Source organism: Macaca fascicularis, chromosome 3 (genome assembly GCF_037993035.2).
Source record: "Macaca fascicularis isolate 582-1 chromosome 3, T2T-MFA8v1.1".
Taxonomy (NCBI): Eukaryota; Metazoa; Chordata; class Mammalia; order Primates; family Cercopithecidae; genus Macaca; species Macaca fascicularis.
Genome location: NC_088377.1, coordinates 177,555,931 through 177,579,242, shown reverse-complemented (window position 1 = coordinate 177,579,242; position 23,312 = coordinate 177,555,931). Strand labels below are relative to the sequence as shown.

Sequence of the window (23,312 nt, the reverse complement as noted above, 5' to 3'; positions counted from 1 at the left end):
AGAACCCCAGGGCTCATACATAGATAATCTCTTATCTTTTCTATTTACTCTCTCTCTGCCATCTCATCCAGTCTCATGGTTTAAATAACAACTATATGCCAATGGTGCCCAAATTTGTATCTTTATACCTGAACCTCTCACCTGAAATCCAGACTTAAATATTCACCTGTTTAGTCAATATCTCCAGTTAGAATTTCAATAAACATCTCAAACTTGACATGTCCCAACCTGAGCTCCTGATCTTCCCCCCAAACCGCCCTTTTCCTCCAGTCTTGCCGTCTCCATAAATGGCTACTCCTTATTTTCATGTATTTGCTCAGGCCAAAACCCCTGCAGCCATCCTTGACTTTTTCTCTCACACCACCCCATCTGATCCAGTAGCAAATCCTATCAGTTCTACCTCCAAAATACATCTAGAAACACGCCCTTCTCACCAGTCCATTGCCACCACCCTGATCCATTGCAGCCGCCTCTACTTCTGCCCTTGCCCCATTTGGTCTCTTCCAAAGCAGCAGCCAAGGGGACCCTATAGGTTAGACCTAGTCACTCTCTGGCTTCTATATGATCTGTTCTTTGTTGCCTCTATGCCAGCTTTCCCCACTGCTCGTTTCCTTTCTCACGTGGTTCCAGCCACACAGCTTCCTGTCTTTGAACCAAGCCAGGCATGCTCCCACCTCAGGGCCTTTGCACCTGCTGTTCTCTCTTCCTGGAATGCTCTTCCCCCAGAGAGTCACATACTGGTTCCCACACTTCCTTCAGGCCTCTACTCAAAGGTGACACATCAATAAAGCCTTCCTTTGCCACATGTATGGGCTGAATTACTGAATTGTGTCTGCTCCTCCAAACCCGTATGTTGAAATCCTACTTCCAGCGCTGCAGAAAGTCACTGTATTTAGAGACAGGGTCTTTAAAGAGGTAATTAAGGTTAGTTACCTTAATTAATGAGGTCATATGGGTGGGCCCTACTCCAATATGGCTGGTATCCCTAAAAGAAGAGATCATTAGCACCAGACAGGCCTAGAAGGACCATGAGAAGACAGCCATCTACAAGCCAAGGAGAGAAATCTCAAAAGAGACTGACCCTGTCTATACCTTGATTTCACATTCTGGCCTCTAGAATTGTGAGGCAATGAATTTGGTTTGTTTGTTTGTTTTGTTTTTTGAGATGGAATTTTGCTCTTGTCGCCCAGGCTGGAGTGCAATGGCATGATCTCGGCTCACTGCAACCTCCACCTCCCAGGTTCAAGTGATTCTCCTGCCTCAGCCTCCCGAGTGGTTGGGATTACAGGCACACGTCACCATGCCTGACTAATTTTGTATTTTTAGTAGAGATGGGGTTTCTTCATGTTGGTCAGGCTGGTCTCAAACTCCCAACCTCAGGTGATCTACCCACCTTGGCCTCCCAAAGTGCTGAGATTATAGTGTGAGCCACCGCGCCCAGCAAATTTCTTTTTGTTTTTTGAGATGAAATTTTGCTCTTGCCACCCAGGTTGGAGTGCAATAGCACGATCTCAGCTCACTGCAACCTCTGCCTCCCAGGTTCAAGCAATGCTCCTGCCTCAGCCTCCCTAGTAGCTGGGACTAAGGCACGTGCCACCACACCCGGCTAATTTTTGTATTTTTAGTAGAGACAGGATTTCACCATGTCGACCAGGCTGGTCTCAAACTCCTGACCTCAGGTGATCCACCCACCTCAGCCTCCCAAAGTGCTGGAATTATAAGCGTAAGCCACCGCGCCAGGCCACGCTGGGGACCAGGAATAAATGCATTTATGGGATTTCACAGTGGCTCTAGGGGAGAAGGCCCCTGTAGTCACTTTGAAACAGTGTTTTGTTGGCTAAACCCAAGTGTCATCATGAGAGGCACCAATCAACAAAACAAAGGCAGCTTTTCAGAGCTAGTGAGGTCTGTCATTTGACACCTCCTGTGTGCTGGTCAACAGTGAGAAGGAGCTGTGGCTCAGTGCAGGAAGCAATGCAGGAACACCAAATGTGCATCATCTCCGCTGTCTCCTACAATTTAAAAGGAACTACGGTTCGGCGAGGGTCTATGATGTGCCTACGGTTTGGCGAGGGTCTATGATGTGAGACTTTGAAACTGTTTTATCATTTACTACCATAAAATATGTACAATCTATTATAAAAAGTAAAAATTATCAAAACTATGTATACACTTACATACTGTACATGGTGTTCTTTGCAGTCAAGAGAAACGTAAACAAATGTAAAGATGCAGTATTTTTTCTTTTTTTTTTTTCCTTTAAATAGAGGTGAGGTCTCCCTATGTTGCCCAAGCTGGTCTTGAACTCCTGAGCTCAAGAGATCCTCCTGCCTCAGCCTCCCAAAGTGCTGTATGAAATCATAATTGCATAAAATTTGCTGTGGTACATACTATACTACTGTAATAATTTTGTAGCCACTTTCTCTGTTGCCATTGCAGTGAGCTCCAGTGCTGTGACTCTCTGCTTAAAACACCATATGACATTCACCTGTAATCCCAGCAATTTGAAAGGCCAAGGCAGGAGGATCAATTGAGCAGCCTGGGCAACATAGGGAGACCTCATCTCTACAAAAAATAAAAATAAATTAGCCAGGTGTGGTGGTGTACGCCTGGGGTCCCAGCTGCTACTCAGGTGGTTGAGGTGGGAGGATTGCTTGAGCCAGGGAAGTTGAGGCTGCGGTGAGTGGTGATCGCACCACCGCACTCCAGCCTGGGTGACAGAGCGAGACCCTCTCTCTAAAAAAACAAAAAAAGAACCGCCATGTGACATTCATCATCTCCATGTGAGCAGTTCCTTCCATCAGTAGATTGCTGATCACAGGCCACAGTGATCTTTTGTAGCTCCCATGTATTCTTCATCATGTTTAGTGCAATACCATAAACCTTGAATAACACGATGGGACCCATATGGAGTGCCACTACTGATGCTGGAAATGCTCCCAAGAAGCAGAAAAAAGTCATGACATTACAAGAAAAAGTTGCATTGCTTGATATGCACTGTAGATTGAGGTCTGAGGTCTGCAGCTGCGGTTGCCACCACTTCAGACAGATGATTTATCGTGTAAACCATGTAAACTTACAGCATCGATAAATATAGTTCAGTACTATAAATGTATTTTCTCTTCCTTACAATTTTCTAAATAACAATCTCTTTAGCTTACTTTGTTGTCAGAATACAGCATATGATGCATGTAACACACAAAATATCTGTTAATCAACTGTTTATGTTATCTGTAAGGCTTCCAGCCAACAGCAGGCTGTTAGTAGTTAAGTTCTGGGGGCATCAGAAGTTATATGTGGATTTTCAACTGTGCAGGGGTTAGCAGCCCTAACCCCGCATTGTTCAAGGCTCAACTGTAATGTGTTTCAAACCAGATGTGTCCACAGTGCAATCCAAGTTACCAAAATAGCAATAACAACAAGTTTCCTATCTAGAAAAAGGGAGTGTACATTGGAGAGCTCTGACTTGGAGCAGAAGACTGGCTGGGTTGGGGGTGCAGAGGTGAAGCCCTGCCATCGTGTCAAGAAAACTTGCCCACCTAGACAGCTGCTCCTATTGTCTTCCCTGCACTCAACAGGTCTTTTTGTTATTTTGTTTTGCTTTTGCTTTTGTTTAAGGCTGTTTAGGACCTTTATGACTGCAAAAGTTGATGCAAAGTTCTCATGTGAGAACAACCTTTGTTCTGTTGAGGAATTGGGGAACCTGGTGCCTAACTGCTGCAGCTGCTGGTAGGATTTGGATCAGTTATAGGAATGAACACGCCTGGAGGAGATCGGAAGCAGTCACCAAAGTTGGACTTCCCCTATGTCATGAACCTGGCTGTTAAGGCCTCTCCATGCCACCCACACACAGGGTCATTTTTGCATCTCAGTTAATACTATGAACCAGACCCTCCCATTTGTGAAATGGGAATAATATAGGAATCTCCAGATGGGAAGATCCTTTCGCAGCAACCTGGTTTGTCCCCTGCTCCAGGGGCCACCAATACGATGGCGTCCCAGCGCTTTCATAAGCACTTCCTGGAGTCTAAATATCCCACAAAGAAATTCTTCCTTCTGCCTGACTTCAATTCCTCCAGGGAAATTCCAGCTCATTTTTGTTCTCTAAAAAATAGAAAACCCTTTTCACAAAAGATTTGAGTATATTCAAACATTACAAAATCAAGAAAGGAAGGTTTATAAAATATTCACACATAACCTTACCAGCCTACCTTAATTTTCATTTTTCTTTATCCGCTTCCAAATATAAGCCATATGTATAAATATTTGCAACACTTACAATCCTAACATAGACACCATTTTGTAGTGCTCCTCTTCTCATTAAAACGCTTCTTCACACACAAGCTAATTTGCATCTCCGTCATTCGGGCAAATCGTCGTCACTGTGCCATCCTTCCTGTACAGGTTATTCCAGGACTCCTCACCCATGCTCCGGAAAAGGCAGAATGGGCGCTTTTGTGTGGGGGGTGCGATGATAAAATTGATGCGACAACTTGACTGGCCATAGGGTGCCCAGATTAAGCATTGCTTCTAGGTGTGCCTGTGAGGGTGTTTCTGGATGGGATTAGCAATTGAATCAGCGGACTCCATAAAGCAGATTGCCCTCTCCAGTGCAGACAGACATCATCCAGTCTGTTGGGGGCCTGAAGGGAACAAATGGTGGAGGGAGCAGGAATTCACCCCCTTTCTAGCCTCACTGCTTGAGCTGGGACATAGCATCTTCTCTCTGGCCCTCAGACTGGGATCTGTACCATCTGCTCCCCTTGTTCTCAGGCCTTCACGCCTGTACTGAATTACACCACTGTCTTTCCTGGGCCTCCAGCTTGCACATGGCAGATGGCAGACTGTGGGACTTCTCAGCCTCCGTAGTCCCATGAGCCAATTTCTCATGACAAATTTCCTTATATATACATAGATAAGGAAATATATATATATTTACTATATATATGGAAATATATATATATTTGCACTATATATGGAACTATATATTTAAAATATACAAACATAAATGTCCTATACATAGGAAATTTATACTATATACAATATATAGGAAAAATTTATGTATAGTATAAATTTGTTTATATATAGTATAAATTTATATTTTTATATGGTATTAAATTTATTTTTATATAGTATAAATATGTATTTCCTCTTTATAGTATATAAGTATATATTTACTATATATGTAAGGAAATATATATTTATATCTATAAGGAAATATATATGTATTATATATCAATAAGGAAATATATTTATTATATATCTATAAGAAAATATATATGTATTATATCTATAAGGAAATATATATATTCTTCTTTTTTTTTTTTTTTTTCCTTGAAACAGTCTCACCCTGTCAGCCAGCATGGAGTGTAGTGGTACAATCTCGGCTCACTGCAACCTCTGCTTCCCAGGTTCAAGTGATTCTCCTGCCTCAGCCTCCCAAGTAACTGGGATTATAGGCACCCGCCACCACAACCAGCTAATTTTTGTATATTTAGTAGAGAAGGAGTTTCACCATGTTGGCCAGGCTGGTCTCAAACTCCTGACCTCATGATCCGCCCGCCTTGGCCTCCCAAAGTGCTGGGATTACAGGCATGAGCCACCATGCCTGGCCAGAAATATATATATATTCTTATATAGAGAGGAAATGTATATATTTCCTTACATGTATAGTAAAATATATATATACTGTATATAGGAAAATATATATTTACTATATATCTATAAGGAAATATATATAAATGTATATTTACTATATAAGGAAATATATATATTTTTTACTATATAAATTTTTATGTCATGAGAAATATATTCATATATACATATAAACATATATTTGTGTGTGTCAAATATATATTTGTATGTATATATGAATATATTTCTCATGACATATAAAAAAATTTCTATATATAGTAAAAATATACACACACACACAATGTTTAATCTGGGCACCCCATGGTCAATGTGTGTGTATATATATTCTGTGTATGTGTATATATATGTGTCTGTGTGTGTGTGTATATATATAAATGTATATTTCTAAGTATGTGATATGGTTTGGCTCTGGGTTCCCACCCAAATCTCATCTTGAATTGTAATTTCCAGGTGTTGAGGGAGGCACCTGGTGGGAGGTGATTGGATCATGGGGGCAGTTTTCCCCATGCTGTTCTCATAATAGTGAGTGAATTCTCACGAGATCCGATGGTGGGAGTTTTTTCCTATACTCTCACTTCTCTCTCCTGCTGCCTCATAAAGAAGGTGCCAACTTCCCCTTTGGCCATGGTTGTAAGTTTCCTGAGACCTCCCCAGCCATGAGGTATGGTGAGTGAATGAACGTCTTTCCTTTATAATTAACCAGTCTCAGGGAAGTTCTTTATAGCAGTGTGAACACAGACTAATGCAGTATGTGTGTATATATGCATATATATATATGGAGTGTGTGTGTATACATATAAATATACATTCATATATACATACATACACATGTGTGTGTCTGTATGCACAGTACTGGTTCTATTTCTCTGTAGAATTTTGATCCCAAATGAACTCCAGTTTATTATTTGACTTGGCTGTTTCTTAGATATGTGACCTTGGGTTTGCTCTTTACCTTCCCTCACTGAGCCTGGCTCTTTCTGGGGTCATGTGTCTGTCTACTAAGAAAATGGGATAATTGAGCCAGTTCACCTAGTCTTGTCATAGCTCTCTTGAGCCCAACAATATTCACTTATGAGATAGACGTTTTGGGTTTGTCAAGGATTTTTTACTTTGGATCCTTTGTTCCTGCTCCTTGCCTCCTACTCAACCTAGTTGTGGACCCATAATTCACCTGCTTAGTTTCTAGTATGTCCTAACCATGAACATTACTGGCTGCTTCATGCTGCCCTGGGAAGAAGACAAAGAACTTCAGGGCTATACAACTATACTAGGATTCCTGCCCGGTCTTCACCAAAACAGTCATATCAACACCTGGCATCTGCACACCAAGTTCTGTCTTGACATTACGAATCTGCTAAGCTCCGGGTCTATTCACATTTTAACTTTGCTAAGGACTGGGCCTCATCTGATACTGGTGTCTCCCGTACAAAACAGAATATATTTAGAACATCTTCCTACTTGAAGTTCTTACAATGAAACAGTACACATCTCATGACCAAGGAATGAAATTGTTCTCAGTATAACTCACTCACTACTCCTTCCTATGACCTTAAGCCTATGACCTTCCATTATGCTTTCAATTGTGGTTAAACAAAAATAAAATACAAATATCTCTCTGACCATATCCTGGGAACTAAATGATGTTTTTTTACAAAGGTAGGAAAATTAGGGTGCTAGTCATCAGAAATAGCAACAAGAGATGAATGCGTACCGCAGGAAAGAAGTGCCAGCCCACAATTTAAAGTTGATTTCAGGGAATGAGCCCAAAACTAAATAGGAGAGACTACACTGAAGGTAATATTAAGCCCCAACCCACTCCCAGACCTTCTTATTTCTGGCACATGGAAAAGACTCTACCTCTCTGCTTGGAATAATTCTTATTGGCAATCCAATTTCTGAGTGTCATTGCGTGCCCTTCTCCAAGCATACAGGAATGGTATGATGACTTCCTGGCAGAAGGCCCGGAGAGTTGTCAGACATCCTGATAAATGGGAATCACTCCTATTCTCGGTGTTTGGCCACACATGTCAGTGCTAACCTTCCACAATTTCCTGATGCTCATCCTAAATTTCCCCATAACCAGGCATAGAGCCAAGATAATGGAAGCATCCCTGCCCTTTGCTATGTAAGTCCTGCTCCTTTTAGAATAACATACAATGAGGTTTGTTCACAAAGGTGTGCTGGAGACAGCTCATCCCAGCTTGCAAGAGCTGACTGATAAATTTTCACAAATTTTGTGAGCAGGTTAACATCATCTTGAGAGCTTGAAGTCAGCCATGATGAGATTATTTACACCACAGAAATTGGCAAATGTTACAAATCAGCACTGGTGGTTAAGCGTTTCCCAGCACACCACCACTGGCTACTGAATCACTGGAATTTTTTAGATACTCAGAGAGGGTCAGAGCTTGAGTTAATTCACTTTTTAATTCTCCCCAGAAAAAAGAAAAAAAAAAAAAAAAACAGGAAAAACAGAAACAAAGAGTCCTAAAATGTTGGGATTAGAGGGAATGCTAGAGGCTATCTAGTGAAAACACTATGGACAAGAGAGGTGACAAGAATGTAATGCTAACAAATATGGACAAAGAGAACGAGATCCAGAACCCTGTCTCCAGCCGCTGCTCTCTGTAACATCCCACACAGACTCTACAAAGACAACAACAAAAGAGAATAATTGCTTTCACTCCACTGTCCCTGCAGTAAATTTTCCCATTTTAAAAATGAAAATGAAATTTTTTTTTTTTTTTTTGAGATGGATTCTTGTTCTGTCACCCAGCTGGAGTGCAGTGGCGAGATCTTGGCTCTCTGCAACATCTGCCTCCCAAGTTCAAGCAATTCTCGTGCCTCAGCCTTCTGAGTAGCTGGGACTACAGGTGTGTGCCATCACACCTGGCTAATTTTTTTACTTTTAGTAGAGACAGGATTTTACCATGTCAAGCCATCTGCCCACCTTGGCCTCCAAAGTGCTAGGATTACAGGCGTGAGCCAGCGCCACCAGCGTGAAACGTTTGATTTTCACCATGCATTTCCTCAACCTGAGAAGCAACCAGTTCAGTAATTTCCTATAGGATTTACAGAAAAAGAGCCACTTCTTGCTTCTCTGAAGATTTCTAGGGAGGGAGTGAGAGCTGTTCTCAGCAAGGTGGATTATCTGCCTTCAGGTGATGGGATTATTAAGGTTTCTGGAGTCTTTAAAAGGTTTATGTGAAGGAGAAACCTCTGAGCTCATGCAGCAGTGAATTCCGAGTACCTAAGATGCTGAGAAGATAAGGTCCCTGCCTGTCTGCTACTAGCTGACCAGGCACAGCTGTCCTTGGGCTCTGGTGTTGACACCCAGGCCTGAGGAACAATGAGTGACCAGACGGACTGAAGTCTGTAATGCACATCAGAATTCCTGCACCTGAGATTCCTAAATCTTCATCACCCTGGAAGGCTCTGTGGAACTGGGTAGGGAGTAGACTGCTAGTCCCATTTTGTGGTTTGTACAGATAAGGTACAACTTGTCCACATTTATAAGAAAGGTAAGGTAACCCAGCACTTTGAGAGGCCAAGGCAGGTGGATCACTTGAGGTCAAGAGTTTGAGACCAGCCTGGGCAACATGGCAAAACTTAACATTGTCTCTACTGAAAACACAAAAATTATCTGGGCATGGTAGTGCACGCCTGTAATCCCAGCTACTCGGGAGGCTGAGACGGGAGAATTGCTTGAGCCCAGGAGGCAGAGGTTGTAGTGAGCCGAGACTATTCCACCGCACTCCATCCTGGGCAACAGAGCAAGACTCTGTCCAGAGACAAAGAGAGAGATAAAAGGTAAAACTGAAAACTTCTGACCTTATAGATTTATTTAGGGGGAAAAAAAAAAAAAAAAACTTGAGAGCATCTTCCAGAGTAACAGTGAAGTGTTAATGAGCTAAATAGCACTTGTGCATGGTTTGCTAATAGGTCCTATGGGAACAGAGAACCTTTGGTATGGAAAAGTTTATTCTTGACACTTAATTAGAGTATTAACTATTCAAAGGAAAAAGTTAGGTGTTGGATTATATGAGTGACTTTACTAAAAATTACAATGTATTCTATAAGGAAAGAATTGGAGTTAATTGAGTACATTTGAGTTAATCAAGTCTGAAATCCCTGATGTGCTTAGTTCTTGAAGTGAACGTAACCACTGATCATGTTACTTTAAACAGGAGTCAATAGTCATGCAGTGGCAGACACTTTTCAATGTGTCCATAGCATCTAGTAGGATGTAACTAACTTCAGTAAAGCTAATTTTGACTTGGATTTATTTCGGCAAAAGGGAAACATTGTTGAGCTCTGAGGAGTCTGGATTGGTTTGCTGGCTCTTTTCAATTCGAGGTTTGATGAGTGTCTGCTGTATGTCAGGAAACAAGCCAGCTTCTCAAACTGCAAGGTGCATATGAGTCTCCCGGGGATCTGGCTGCTAAAATGCAGATTCCAGTTCACTAAATCTGGAGTGAGGTCTGAGCTTTGGCATTTCAAACAAGCTCTCAGACGATGCCTGTGCTGCTGGCTCAAGGACTAAACTTTAAGCACCAAGGAGCTAAGCACTAGAAATAAAATGAGGAACAAGACCAAGTCTTCACATCGTAGGAGCTTATCAACATATACACAGGCAATTGCGATATGATGTTAGTGCTATGATAGAGGTACCAAAGGCACAGGATGCTGAGACACACACACACAAAAAAAGAGGCATCTAACAGCCAGGGAGGGAGGGGTGCCAAGGAAGTATTCTGAAGAGAAAAGCAGAAACCCATCAGGGATGGCCTTGTCTCTTTGGCTACAGAGTTTAGTATTTAATTGCTAAGCACAAAGGAACTACCGAGGGTTACGGTTGAATGGTATACTATGGCTTGAGTTGCATTTAGAAAATCACTTTTGAGCTACTCATGGAGGTTGAAGGGAGACTTTCTTGATTCTTTCCTTATCAGGACCTATTGATTCTACATCCAAATTCTCTTCCAATTCTATTAATATCACTTCTTGCCATCTCCTGTGCTGCCCCCTTAAGCCCTGCCACCATCATTTCTTACTTGAATAATGCAGTCATCTCCTATCTTGTTCCCCAACTTTGAGTCTTGCTCCTACAATGCATTTTCCATGCAGCAACCAGAATGATCTGTTTCGAAGGTAGATCAAATCATATCCCTGTCCTGATGAAAACCCTTCAATGGCTCCCCAAGATACTCTAAATTCCCAAATCTACCTATGGCCTATAAAGCTCAACATGATCCTTCCTCCTCTTAGACTATTACTCCCTTCACTTTAGACTGTCCAGCCACAACAGCCTAGTACCTGTTCTTCAAGCACACCAACGGGAACCTGCCTCAGAACCTGCCTCTACTTGCTGTTCTTCCTACCCACAATGCTCTTCCTTCAGATCTTCTAAGACTGGCTCTTTTTCATCATCATTCAGGTCCCTGCTCAGATGTTACTGGCTCAGACAACTCTACTCTGAATATCTACCCCTTAGTTACCTTCTATCCCACTATCTTGTCTTTCAATTGGTATCTGGAATTTTCTTGTTTAATGTGTTATTTAGACACTTATATATATACACACACACACACACTCTCTCTCTCTCTCTCTCACCTATTATCATAATATATGCTCAGTGACAACAGACACTGTCTCTTTTGTTCACTGCTATATCCATAACCCCCAGAACAATGCATATGGTAGACGCTCTATAAGTATTTTGTTGAATGAATGGGTTTGTTGGAGGTAAGATGGGTGCCAGGGAAACCCAGTAGAAGCTTTTGAAGTCATCCATGCAAGAATAGTGAAAGCCTAAGCTAGGGTTTAGTAACAGAGATGGGGAGGTAATTTGGTTGAGAAATATTTAGGAGGTAGAATCAATAGGACTTGGTAATTGAAAAAAGAGGGAGCATATGAAGGAAGGAAGAAATAAAGATGATTTCTCTCTTACACATCTAGTGAATGGTGGTGCTACTAAGTTAGATGGAGAATCCAAGAAGTAGAAACTGATTAAATCAATTATGGATATGATACATTTGAGGTTCCTCTGGAACATCTAGATGGAGATGGATATATGGGTCTGGAGCTTGGGAGACATGTCTACACTTACATAAATTGGGAGTTGGTATCCAGCTAGTAATTGCTCAGAAAGAATATACATAAGAAGAAGTTAAGTACACAACAGACAAAACCTCGAGGTACACCAACAATTAGAAGATTGGTGAAGGAAGTGGAGCCACAAAGGAGTAGTCAAATAGAGATGAGGAGAACCAGAACATTTTTCTATGTGTCACAGAAGCCAAGGGAACATAAAAGTTCGAAGGAGGCAGGAGTGATTAATGGTGTTAAATTTAGCAGAGAGATCAAGGAAAATAATGAATAGAAAGTGCCTATTGGATTTGGCAATTAGGTGCTCATAGGCTCCTAACATTCAGCAGAACTGTGTAGGTGCAAGTCAAATTTCAGCATAATGAAGATGGAATTGGAGGTGAAGAGATTATTAAAAAATAATTCTTTTTTGAGACAGACTCTTGCTCTGTTGCCCAGGCTGGAGTGCAGTGACAAGATCTTGGCTCGCTGCAACCTCCACCTCCTGGGTTCAAGCAGTTCTCCTGCCTCAGCCTCCCGAGTACCTAGGACTATAGGCATGTGCCACCACATCCGGCTAATTTTTGTATTTTTAGTAGAGACAAGGTTTCACCGTGTTAGCCAGGATGGTCTTGATCTCCTGACCTCATTATCCACCTGCCTCAGCCTCCCAAAGTGCTGGGATTACAGGTGTGAGCCACCATACCTGGCTAAAAAATAATTCTCTCAAGAAGTTTGAATGAGAATGGAAGACAAAAGAACAGCAACTGAAGAGGTCATGGGAAGGCTTTTGGGGGGATTTTTTAATGATAGAAGTAACTCAATTACTGTATGTTTGTGCTCTAAGGATAAAAAGTCCTTGAAGAGGAGGAGGTTGAATATAGGAGAGGAGAGATAAGTGATGGAGTAAGATCAAGAGAAATGGGAGAGGAGGACAGAGGATGGGACTTAGGACACAGTTGGTGGCATCAGCCTTCAGCAGAGACAGGGATATTTTATGCCCTCAGTTAAGAGAGAAAGGTGAAGCAAGATAGGTAAATGACATTAAATAAATATAATGACTTCAGTTTCTCAATAAAATAGGCAATAGGAAGGCAGTTTAGATTTTTTACCATAAGTAGCAATAGAACAAATGAGAGCCAAGAAGTCATGTCCCGGCAGCCTGAGCATAATGTCCTGGAATAAGCAGACTGGAGGCAGGAAGACCCAGGAGAAGATTCTTCCAGCCAGGCATGACCAGCAATAAAGAAGAACCAGGAAGACTCATAATGTTTTGGGCGAGGCAGAGCGCAACACCTCATCACCCTCCCTCTGGGGCATATACAGCCATACCTCAGAGATATTGTAGGTTTGGTTCGAGACCACTGCGATAAAGTTAATATTGCAATAAAATGAGTCACACAAATTTATTAGTTTCCCAGTGCATATAAAAGTTATGTTTATAATATACTGTAGTCTATTAAGCATGCAATAACATTATGGTTAAAAAATGACAATAGACACACTTTAATTTTAAAATACTTTATTGCTAAAATATGCTAACGATCATCCCAGCCTTCAGCAGTCACAGTCTTGTTGCTGGTGAAGGATCTTGCCTTGATGTTGATGGCTGCTGACTGATCAGGGTGGTGGTTGCTGAAGGTAGGGGTGACTGTGGCAATTTCTTAAAATAAGACAATAATGAAGTTCAGTGGACTCTTCATAAAAGATTTATCTGTAGCATTCAATGTTGTTTGATAGGATTTTACCCACAGTAACACTTCTTTCAAAATTGGAGTTAATCCTCTCAAACCCTCCACTGCTTTATCAAATAACTGCATGTAATATTCTAAATCCTTTGTTGTCATTAAGATATTCATGGCATCTTCACCAGGAGTAGATTTTTATCTGTAGAAATCACTTTCTTTGCTTATTCATAAAAAGCAACTCCTCATATGTGCACATTTGATCATGAGATTGCAGCAATTGAGTCACATCTTTGGGCTCCACTTCTAATTCCAGTTCTCCTGTTATTTCTACCACATCTGTAGTTACTTCCTCCACTGAAGTCTTGAACCCCTCAAAGTCATCCATGAGCATTGGAATCAACTTCTTCCAAACTCCTGCCAGTGTTGACATTTTGTCCTCCTCCCATGAATCATGAATGTTCTTAATGGCATCTAGTATGGTGAATCCTTTTCAGAGGGTTTTCAATTTTCTTTGCCCAGATCCATCAGAGGAATCACTATCTATAGTAGCTATAGCCTTATGAAATGTATTTCTTAAATAGTAAGACTCAAAAGTCAAAATTACTCCTTGATCCACGGGCTTGGGATTGGATGTTGTGTTAGCAGACACAAAGACGACATTCATCTCCTTGGACATCTCCACCGGAGCTCTTGGATGACTAGGTGCATTGTCAGTGAGCAGTAATATTTTGAAAGGAATTTTTTTTCTGAGCACTAGTTCTCAACAGTGGGTTTAAAATATTCAGTAAGCCATGCTGTAAACAGATGTGCTGTCACCCAGGCTTTGTTGTTTTGTTTTAGAGCACAGGCAGAGTAGATTTAGCATGATCCTTAAGAACTCTAGGAGGCCGAGGTGGGCAGATCACGGGGTCAGGAGAACGAGACCATCCAGGCTAACACAAGGAAACCCCATCTCTACTAAAAAAAAATACAAAAAAGTTAGCCAGGCATGGTGGCGGGCGCCTGCAGTCCCAGCTACTTGGGAGTCTGAGGCAGAAGAATGGTGTGAACCCAGGAGGCAGAGCTTGCAGTGAACAGAGATCACCCCACTGCACTCCAGCCTGGGTGATAGAGCGAGACTCAGTCTCAAAAAAAAAAAAAAAAAAAAAAAAGAACTCTAGGATTTCTCCAAATGGTAAATAAGCATTGGCTCCCACTTAAAGTCACCAGCTGCATTAGCCCCCAACAAGAGAGTCAACGTGTCTTTTGAAACTTTGAAGCCAGGCATTGACTTCTCTCTACCTGTGAAAGTCCTAGATGGCAATTTCTTCCAACAGAAGGCTGTTTCCTCTGCACTGAAAATCTGTTGTTTAGTGTCGCCACCATAATCAATTATCTTCCTTTTTTTTTTTTTTAAACAATGCTCAAATTTATTTGTTCATTTATGGATTTTTGTTGGGGTTTTTTTCCAACTTTTATTTTAGATATAGGGCATACATGTGCAGGTTTGTTACATGAATAGGTGTATTGTACCCAGGAGTCAGCATAGTACCCAACAGGTACTTTCTCAGCCCATGCCCTCTTCTCTCCCTCCTGCCTCTAGTAGCCAGCAGTGTTTATTATTTCCATGTTTATGTCCATGGGTGCTCAATATTTAGCTTCCACTTATAAGTGAGAGCGTGTGGTATTTGGTTTTCAGTTCCTGGGTTAATTCACTTAGGATTATGGCCTCCAGCTCCAACCGTGTTGCTGTAAAGGACATGATTTCATTCTTTTTTATGGCGGCACATCATCAGTTATCTTAGATTTTCTGGATCACTTGCTGCAGCTTTTATATCAGCATTTGCTGTCTCACCTGGCACTTTGATGTTATGGAAATGGCTTCTTTCCTTAAACCTCAGGAACCAACTTCTGCTAACTTCAAGCTTTTCTTCTGCAACTTCCCCACCCCTATTAGTCTTCATAGAATTGGAGAGAGAGAGAGTTTTGCTCTGGGTTAGGCTTTGGCTTAGGGGAATGTTGTGGCTGGTTTGATCTTCTATCTACTAAAACTCTCCACGACAGCAATAATGCTGTTTTGCTTTCTTATCATTTGTGTGTTCACTGGAATCGCATTTTTAATTTCCTTCAAAAGTTTTTCCTTTGCATTGACAACTTGGCTACCAGTTTTGCACAAGAGGCCTAGGTTTCAACCTATTTCAGCTGTCAACATGCCTTTCTCTCTAAGCTTAATCATTTCTAGGTTTTGATTTAAAGTGAGAGACCTGTGACTCTTCGTTTCACTTGAACACTTAGTGGTCATTTTAGGGTGACTGATTGGCCTAGTTTCAATATTGTTGTATCTCAGGAAATGGGGAGGCCCAAGGAGAGGGAGAGAGACATGGGGGAACGGCTGGTCAGTGGAGCTGTCAGCACACACGCAACATTGACTAAGTTGCCATCTTAAGTGTGTATGGTTCATGGCACCCCAAAACAATTACAATAGTAACATCAAAGATCACTGGTCACTGATATAATAATGCAAAAGTTTGAAACGTTGTGAGAATTATCAGAATGTGACGCAGAGACACAAAGTGAGAACATGCTGTTGTAAAAATGGGACCAATAGACTTGCTCAATGCAGGGTTGCCACAAACCTTGAATTTGCATTTAAAAAAAAAAAAAAACAATATCTGCAAAGCACACACACACAGAAAAAAACAAGGTATGCCTGTACAGCATTATAACATGAAGACTTGAAATTCATATCAGACACAAAATGACCATTGACTTTACTTCCTACCCTATCAGGCTTCTTCCCTTATCTATTCAAATGTCTCTGAGTAGAGGTATGTGGAGAAAAGAGTTAACATGGTGGGGCGCGGTGGCTCACACCTGTAATCCCAGCACTTTGGGAGGCCGAGGTGGGCAGATCATGAGGTCAGGAGATTGAGACCATCCTGGCCAACATGGTGAAACACCATCTCTACTAAAAATACAAAAATTAGCACATGCCTGTAATACCAGCTACTCAGGAGACTGAGGCAAGAGAATCACTTGAACCCAGGAGGCGGAGGTTGCAGTGAGCTGACATCACACCACTGCACTCCAACCTGGCGACAGAGTGAGACTCTGTCTCAAAAAACAAAGAAAGAAAGAAAGAAAGAAAAGAAAAGAGTTAACATATCTGACCTGAGACTGCTACCCTTTGAAAGGTCTGCTTGCAAGGTTGGTGTCTTGAAACTCGATGCTCAAACGTTCCTTAAATGATAAGGATGGTTTATAGTGCCTGCCCATGCAAACAATGTGGTTTATGCTAAACACCTGCTTTCCTTCTAGGAGCCTGGAATTTTGGTGTGAGCCATACAATAGGCATCTATGTGACCAGCCCCCAACAAAAAACCTTGGGAGTCTCCAGGGGAACTCCCTGGGCAGAAACATCACACACATGTTGCTGCATTTTCACTGATGGGTTAAGAGTGAGCTCTATGAGATCCCTCATAGGAGGGAGAGAGAATAAGGAAGCCTGGAGGGGCTTCCTCTAGAATCTGCGTGTGATTCCTTCAGAGCTGCCTACTTTCTTTTTCCCTTACAATTGGATGTGTACCCTTATATTACATTATTGCAATAAATCTCAATTTTACACTGAGTCCCGCGAGTGCTAACACATCTCTGAATATAGGGGCTTTGCGGACCCCTGACACAAAGTCTGTCCCTGCTTCCCACTGTGGTGTCCTCTCCCACTTACTCTGCCACCAAATGCAATCCAGCTCCCATCCACACCACTTCACTGAAACAGTGTTTACCATGGATGTCTCTGCCAAACAAGATCACGTGAGTTGTAAGTGTCAGGGCACTGTAGCTACGTCGAGCATGTCAGAATGGCTTTCCAGCACTCTGGATCATGTGCTTTCAGGTGTGATTCAAAACACATCTCAGTTTCTTCAGAAAACCAGAGGGCCCTTACTGAAGAGCAGGCCCACCACCTAAAGGCTAAAATGTAGCTCTCCTGACTTCAATGAATGCTGGCTAATTGATCCAAACCCTACAACAGGAGCCAGCGGGCTGTAGCCAAAATCAGCCCAGTGCTTGTTCAAGTAAAGTTTTATTGGAACACAGCCATGTCTATCTGTTACGTAGTGTCCATGGCTACTTTATCTCTACAACAAAAAGGTTGAGTAGTTTCAAAGAAGAAGAGTCCCAGTGACCCCCAAAGCCTAGAGTGCTTACTAACTGGCCCTTTACAGAAAATGCTAGCTGACCTTGCCTTAGACGGACAGATTAAAGTTCTGCAGAATAAGACAGAGAAAAGAAGATAAAAAAGACAGGTGTTATTCATTCTACACGTTTGCCTCCACCTGGATTTTGAGACTTATTTCCATATTTTCTGGATTGTCTGACTCAAAAAAATGTAACCTTAAGCAAGAGAGGAAGTCACAGGAAATTAGAAGCCCTTTTCTCTGCTTGGTAAAAAGCTCTTGCTCAAACAGTATGAACTGCCACATATTCGATTTATTCATTCAATAAATGTCTACGGAGCAGCAACTCCATGTGAAGCACTGTGCTGGGTAATCTGGCAAAGCACAGAGATAAACCAGACACGATCCCTGCTCTCCAGGGGCTCCCAATCCAGGATGGGAACACTTTGAGGGCAGCAGCCATGGTCTGTTCACACTCGTGCCCCTGGTGCAGAACTCTCAGTGCACCTGTACTAAGTAGGAGCCAATGACTGCGTGCTGCTCCCTGCACTGATGAAATGGGAAAGACAAATACAAGAGTGGCTCTTAACCTCTAGCCTTTTCCTTTGCTTTTATTTTTTAAACTGATAAATAATAATTGCACATAGCCATGGGGTACAGTGACGTATTAATACATGCAATGTATGGTGATAAGGTACGGGTAATTAGTATATCTTTAGTATCCTCTCTTATAGCTATTAGAAAATATATACTATGTTGTTGTTGTTGTTGTTGTTGTTGTTGTTGTTGTTGTTGTTGCTATTTGAGACGGAGTTTCACTCTGTCACCCAGGCTGGAGTTCAGGGCACGATCTCGGCTCACTGCAACCTCCGCCTCCCAGGTTCAAGCAATTCTCCTGCCTCAGCCTCCTGAGAAGCTGGGATTACAGGCATGTGTCACCACACCTGGCTGATTTTTATATTTTTAGTAAAGATGGGGTTTCACCATGTTGGCCAGGCTGGTCTCAAACTCCTGACCTCAGGTGATCCACCCACCTTGGCCTCCCAAAGTGCTGGGATTATAGGCGTGAGCCACTGTGCCTGGCCTACTATGTTATTATTAACTCCAGTCATCCTAAGGTGCTATAGAACACAGAACCCAATTACTCCTGTCTAGCTGTTTGTATCCTTTAACAAATCTCTTCCTATCCTTCCTTCCCCTACCCTTCCCAGTCTCTAGTATCCTCTGTTCTACTTTTTCTTCTGTGAGATCCCCTTTTTTTTAGCTTCCACATGTGAGTGAGAACATGGGTCCAACCTCTAGCCTTGACCTAGGCCAATTATTCAAAATCCATTGTATACCAACATATTCTCAGGTTGAATAAAATGTGTTTTTTAAAAAGCTTTCAACTTTCGTTTTATTTGTTTTATTTTGAGATAGAGTCTTGCTCTATAGCCCAGGCTGGAGTGCAGTGGTGTGATCTTGGCTCACTTTAACCTCTGCCTTCCAGTTCAAGCAATTCTCCTGCCTCAGCCTCCTGAGCAGCTGGGTCTACAGGCACGTGCCAACACACCCAGCTAATTTTTTGTATTTTTAGTAGAGACGGGGTCTCGCTATATTGGCCAGGCTGGTCTCAAACTCCTGACCTCAAGTGATCTGCCTGCCTTGGCCTCCCAAAGTGCTGGGATTGATTACAGGCATGAGCCACCACACCTGGCCTCAACTTTTATTTTTGATACAAGAAGTCATATGTAGACTTGTTACATGAGAACACTGTGTGATACTGAGGTCTGGAGTATAGATCCGTCACCCTGATAGTGAGCATAGTACCTGATAGGCAGGTTTTTTTACCGCTTCTCACTCTGCCTTCACCCTCCAGTACTACACAGTATCAACTGTTCCCACATGTTTATGTCTACGTGTGCTCAATACTTAGCTCCCATTTATAAGTGAGAACACGTGGTATTTGGTTTTCTGTTCCTGCATTAATTTCTTTAGGATTATGACTCCAGCTTCAACCATGTTGCTGCAAAAGACATGATCTCATTCTTTTTTATGGCTTCACTATATTCCACAGTGTATATGCACCACATTTTCTTTATCCAATCTACCTTTGATGAGCACCCGGGTTGATTCCATGTCTTTGCTGTTGTGAATAGTGCAGCAATGAACATACAAGTGCATTTGTCTTTTTGGTAGAATGATTTGTTTTCTTTGGGGTATGTACTCAGTACTGGGATTCCTAGGTCAAATGGTAGCTCTGTTTTAAGTTCTTTGAGAAATCTCCAGACTGTTTCCACAGTGGCTGAACTAATTTACATTCCCACCAACAGGATAGAAGTAGGGCCTTTTCTCCACAGTCTCACCAGCATCTGTTATTTTTTGACTGTTTAATAATAGCCATTCTGACCAGCATGGGGTGGTATCTCACTGTGGTTTTGATTTTCATTTCTTTCACGATTAGTGATGATGAGCATTTTTTATATACTTGTTGGCAACTTGTATGTCTTCTTTTGAGAAGTAACTGTTCATGTCCTTTGCCCATTTTTTAACGGGATTATTTAGTGTTTGCTTGTTGATTTGTTTATGTTCCCTATAGATTCTGGATCCTAGGCCTTTGTTGGATGCATAGTTTGTGAATATTTTCTTCCATTCTGTAAGTTGTCTGTTTACTCTGTTGATGGTTTCTTTTGCTCTGCAGAAGCTCCTTACTTTAATTAGGTCCCATTTGCTATTTTTGTTTTTGTTGCAATTGTATTGGGGGACTTAGCCAAAAATTCTTTGCCAAGGCCAATGTCAAGAAGAATATTCCCTAGGTTGTCCTCCAGGATTTCTATAGTTTGAGATCTTACATTTTGAGGGCTTTGTCTTTGTTTTCGTTGTTGTTTTTTAAAAGGGCCCTCGCTATGTTGCCCTAGCTGGTCTCAGACTCCTCGGCTCAAGCAATCCTCCCATCTCAGCCTCCCAAATTGCTGGGATTACAGGTGTGAGTCACCAAGCCTGGCCTGAGTTAATTTTTGTAGATGGTGAAAGACAGCGTTCCAGCCTCAGTCTTCTGCATATGGCTAGCCAGTTATTCCAGCACCATTTATTGAAAAGGGAGTCCTCTGACCATTACTTGTTTTTGTTGGCCTTGTCAAAGATTAGATGGTCATAGGTATGTCTTTATTCGTGAGTTTTCTATTCTGTTCCATTGGCCTATATGTTTTTGTAACAGTACAAAGCTGTTTTGGGTACTGTGGCTTTAGAGTATACTTTGAAGTAGGGTAGTGTGATGCCCCTGGCTTTGTTTTGTTTTTTTAGCTTAGGATTGCTTTGGCTATTTAGGCTCTTTTTTGGTTCCATATGAATTTTAGAATAGTTTTTTCTAATTCTGTGAGAAATAACATTGATGGTTTGAGAGGAGTAGCACTGAATCTGAAAATTGCTTTAGGCAATGTGGCCATTCTTATGATATTGATTCTTTCAATCCATGAGCAAGGAATGTTTTTTCCATTTATTTGTGTCATATCTGATTTCTTTTAGCAGACAAAACTTTCAGTAAGATTCAACATGCTTTCATGACAAAGGAAAAACCTCAACAGACAAGGCATTTAAGGAACATACCTCAAAATAATAAGAGCCATCTTTGACAAACCCACAGCCAACATCATACTGAATGGGCAAAAGCTCAAACCATTCCCCTTGAGAACTGGAAGAAGACAAGGATGCCCAGTCTCACCACTCCTATCCAACACAGTACTAGAAGTCCCAGCCAGAGCAATCAGGCAAGAGAAAGAAATAAAAGGCATCCAAATAGGAAAAGAAGTCAAACTATCTTTGCTCACGATATGATTCCATACCTAGAGAATCCTAAAGACTGCCAAAGGGCTCATAGAATTGATAAACAACTTTAATAAAATCTCAGGATACAAAATCAATGTAAAAGATCAGCATTTCTACACACCAGCAATATCCAGGCTGAGAATGAAATCAAGAACACAATCCCACTTACAATAGCCACACAGAAAATGAAGTGCCTAGGAATACAGCTAACCAAGAAGGTGAAAGGTCTCTACAAGAAGAAATACAAAACACTGCTGAATAAAATGTCTCGTATATAGGTCCTTTTAAAAATATATTTAATCAGTTTTGATTACTAAATGTATTTCCATTTAAAAGCACTACTGAATACCAAGTACTATGGACTGAATATTTGTGTCCTCCCAAAATTCCTATGTTGAAGACCGAACCCCTAGAGTGATGGTATTTGGAGATGGGACCTTTGGAAGGTAATTAGGGTTAGATGATGCCACAAGGGCAGGGCCCTGGTCTGATGAGATTAGCGCCCTTATAAGAGGAGACACTGGAGAGTTTGTGTGTGCACTCCTTTGCCCAAAGCCCTCTCTCTTCTCTCTGTCTGTACCTCTGTATGCACACAAAGAGGAGAAGTCATCATGTGAAGACACAATGAGATCATTGCTACCTGCAAGCCAGGAAGAGGGCCTTCACTTGAACCCAACCATGCTGACACCCTGATCTCAGACTTCCAGTCCACAAAACTGTGAGAAAAAAATCCCTGTTGTTTAAGTCATGCAACCTATGGTATTTTGTTATGGCAGTATTATTTGCAGTCCTCAGGGACAGAAGAAAAGTCAAGTGGGAATTTTAAAGTTGTGACTTATCTGTATATTTGATTTTATATACTTGCTGTATTGTCTCATTTATTTGAGTCATTAGCAATTTAGAAAGCTTTCTATAGCATTGTTGTAAATAATGATTTATTAAACACCAATGTTGATTCTTAAAGGAAAGAATTCTAATTTTAAAAAACAAAGAAAGAAGAAAGGAACACAATTGGATATACAGAGTTTATAAAATACAGCTCATAAAACGGCTGGTCTTTAAGTTTCTGGGCTGTGAGAGAGTCAAAAGTGCATATCAAGCACTACTTTCTCTCATTTCTTGTTAGTTTATAGAAAATGTAATTCCTAAAGCTCTACTAGAACAGGTAAGATTAAGTCAAACTTGCATAAGATCCAAATATCCTTGAATAGCTTCTATAAATCTTTCAGAATAGTTTTCTTTGGAAGAGAGGGATTGTCTAGGTCAGAAAAATTAATTTGATCCTCAAAAAATTTAAATTTATTCCATCACCTAAACAGCATGTCTGGATTTGGCAGGATGCCTCCTTACCTTGCTGGGGATTTGTCCATAGAGACAAAGTAAAAGTGATTCATAGCCATAAGCATTCAGGAGCCTGCAGAGAGCTACCGCCACAGTAAATCAATGAAATGTCTATTTCCCACAGCTGGAATGTTATGTCAATGTAAGAAATAAAGCCTTGGCCCCTGGAAATCACTTATTTCTTCTCATCCGAATAATACCAGCTCTGTTCAGGGCTCGGCCTTGCACTTGCCTGGGGAATATGATGCAAATCTCTGGGAGGAAATTTTCCCCACTCCAAGAATCACCTCCAGTCACAGGATGATCCCTGGGATTTCACTCAGGGAGAGCCTTGGTGATCTGGGCTGGAAGAGATGGAAAGGAGAACAGGTCTGGTCACTCATCGGGGCTGGAATCTCCTTGAGAGCTTCCCCCTGACAGCCCATGGCATCTTTGGGCAGCTCTGACTCAAACAGCGCCATCTTCATACTGGGCAAAAAAAGTCCCTGTACTTTTCACCCATTGTTCCTATTTCTTCCTCTTGGCACCATGCTATTGGACAGGGCTGCCCCTTTCCTAAAAGGCATTCCACATGAGAGTG

General features: G+C 41.6%; 1 long non-coding RNA gene across 3 annotated transcripts in view; it reads right to left on the bottom strand.

The window, feature by feature from the left end:
* Positions 1-23,312, bottom strand: part of LOC141409935 (uncharacterized) — a 250,137-nt gene that overhangs the window by 27,192 nt on the left and 199,633 nt on the right. Inside the window, exon 5 of one of the 3 annotated variants that reach the window (XR_012432910.1) lies at positions 22,958-23,076. The exons of the other annotated variants lie outside the window; for them this stretch is intronic. This is a non-coding gene — a long non-coding RNA (uncharacterized lncRNA). Of the gene's footprint in view, positions 1-22,957; positions 23,077-23,312 lie in introns of those variants that run through there. 3 annotated transcript variants of the gene reach the window in all.